We start from the raw sequence: 3,089 nt of genomic DNA, 5'->3' as shown, positions 1-3,089 counted from the left end.
CTGAAATGGCTCCTAATAAACCTCCCATCCCGTGAGTACCCTTGCCTCCTTTCCCTTTTCAGTTCTCACACATTCATTCAGAATTTTCTCAAAGGGAGGGAGAAAAGAAAGGAACAAAAGTAATGGCCAGGGTTGTATGCAGTGGTAGGATTCAGATATATGAACAACTGGTTCTCTGTGTGGATACCATTTCCGGAAGTCCATTCTGGGCCTGGGCGACAATAAATTAGCGACCGGTTCTGCTGAAGTGGTGTGAACCAGCTGAGTCCCACCACTCAGCCGTGAGCAGGGCTGAGCTGAAATTTCTCAGAAGAAATTTCTAGAAGTAGTCATCCACTTACAATCGTTCATTTAGTGACCATTTAAAATTATATGGAAAAAAAGTGACTTGGGACAATTTTTCACACTCGTGACTGTTGCAGCGTCCCCATGGACACGTGATAAGGATTTGCATGCTTTGCAGCTGGCATGTATTTGTGACAGTTGCAGTGTCCCCGAGTCATGGGATCACTTTTTGTGACCCTTTTGACAAGCAAAGTCAATGGGGAATCCAGATTCATTTAAACAACCCTGTTACTAACTTAGCAAATTGCAGTGATTCACTTCACAGCTGTGGCGAGAAAGGACGTAAAATGGAGCAAAACTCACTTAAACAACTGTCTTGCTCAGCAAAAGAAATTTCGAGCCGCCAAACTGGCTAGCTGACTCCCTCAGCTCTGATTTTTCAAATCTGGGGACAGCCGATGGCAGTCTTGGAGGCAACGAGCTGACGTAAGGTGATTGTTTGGTGTAGGACAGGTGACACAAACATTTGAGTGCTGGGGCATTTTGTCAATTGTTTTCTTTAATTGCTTGCTGTTTAATTGCACACATGCCCGGGATTAGAGGGCTGAATGGACCAGTTATTTAATCCTTGGTAAGAGTAAAAAAAATCTCATTTCATGCTTTTGAATACTGCATAAGCATCTACACCACCCTTCATCATCTTGTGTTTTATGTGTCAACACTGCTAACATTGGATGTTTTGCATCGACAACAGATGGAAATGTAACCATCTTTTTCCCTTTCGCTTTTAGAGTTAGATGATGCTGGGAGGGGGGGATGTGAATGAGAGTCTAGCTAGACATAACAACATTAAACTTAGTGTGAGAATCAAAGTTATTGAGCCCTGAGCTGATAGAGATTTGGCGGCTGGAGAACTGGAGAGGAAGCCCGCTGCTTTAAGCTAATTGGGGAATGTGATTTATGACTATTAATTGGAGGAGGGAATTGTGCTTTGATACTATGTGCCCAGGGGAGAGGAATTCAGTTTTTGGCTTCGATTATGTAGTGCTGATATTATGCTACTCGAATAAAAGATTATTTAAGGTAAACAATGCCTCAAAGTTCTTTTGAAGAGTTTCATCTGTCGGAACCATGACATTATGACTGATAACTGCTCAAATATCAAGCTAACAGTTTGTGTTGTAAGCAGACTTTCTTTTGCTACAAAGTGTTGAGTTTTCCCATGGATTTTACCTTTACATTTATTTTCAATTCACCTCAGACTAGTCGAAGGATTATTAGTTGCAATGGTGACAGACAATGAGAGTCCATAAAAGAATTTCAACTCTCATTTAGTTTCTCCTTGGCTGATAAGGAAAGATCTGACTACTGTTCTTTTTCCAAATCTGTTTGAAGTTCTAATTCTAGGGCACCACATTTGTTGGAAATAATAGTTTATTTCGTTTACAGATCCTTTTTGTGCAAAGTGTTCTATCTTTGGTTGTTTAGCTGACTTGCCATTTTTTCCCACATGATTCAAATCCATACCTAGTCCTTTATCTGTCCCTTTGCCTTCACATTTGTCTCACTCTAAAGCAGTATAAACTGAATTTAAGAGGAAAAGTCCGATAAAAATGGCTAAAGAGCCAGTTTGGTCTAATGCAGGGGTAGGCAACCTTGGCTCTTTTATGACTCATGGACTTCAACCCCCAGAATTTCTGAGCCAGCACGGCTCAGCTTGGAAACCTCTCCCTTTCCCCTCAGCATGGCTGGCTCAGGAATTCTGGGAGTTGAAGTCCACCAGTCATAAAAGAGCTAAGGTTGCCTACCCCTGGTCTAATGGCTAGGGCACCACAATAGAAAGCAGGAGACAGAATTCTACCCTGTCATAAGCATGAAAGGCTACTGGGAAATTTTGGGGCCAATCACTCTCTCTCTCAGCACAACGCAACTCATAGGGTTGTTGCTATAGGAAAAATAGGGGAGAAAGGAGGATTATGTGTGTTTGTTGCCTTGAGTTATTTATAAAAATAATAAAGGTGGGAAAGAAAGAAAGAAAGAAAGAAAGAAAGAAAGAAAGAAAGAAAGAAAGAAAGAAAGAAAGAAAGAAAGAAAGAAAGAAAGAAAGGAAACTAAAGTTGCAAAACATGAATAATGTCAATGAAGTCATATCCAGTCACTAAGCACCTATATATTCAGACTTGCCCTGTTTATCTTGGACCTTTTTCCTTTTCTGGTGTACTTCTAATAATAATAATAGTAATAATAATAATAATAATAATCATTAATAATAAATTATTATTAATAATAATAATAATAAAGTTGGAAGAGACCTTAGAGGTCATCTAATCCAACCTCCTGCTCAGGCAGGAAACCTTATACCATTTCGAACAAATGGCTGTCCAGTCTCTTCTTAAAAACTTCCAGTGTTGGAGCATTCACCACTTCTGGAGGCAGGTTGTTCCATTGTTTAATTGTTCTAACTGTCAGGAAATTTTTCCTTAGTTCTAGGTTGCTTCTCTCCTTGATTAGTTTCCATCCATTGCTTCTTGTCCTGCCTTCAGGCACTTTGGAGAATAGCTTGATTCCCTCTTCTTTGTGGCAGCCCCTGAGATATTGAAACACGGCTATCATGTCCCTCCTCGTCCTTCTCTTCATTAAACTAGACATACCCAATTCCAGCAACTGCTCTATATATGTTTTAGCCTCCAGTCCCCTAATCATCTTTGTTGCTCTTCTCTGTACTCTTTCTAGAGCCTCAACATCTTTTTTACATCTACAACTAATTACTATATTTGTTTGGGACCTCTTCTTGATAAATAAAA

The sequence above is a fragment of the Crotalus tigris genome, unplaced genomic scaffold (assembly GCF_016545835.1).
Source record: "Crotalus tigris isolate CLP2741 ecotype Arizona unplaced genomic scaffold, ASM1654583v1 scf7180000019205.210441, whole genome shotgun sequence".
NCBI lineage: Eukaryota > Metazoa > Chordata > Lepidosauria > Squamata > Viperidae > Crotalus > Crotalus tigris.
Note: the sequence above shows the minus strand (reverse complement) of the source record.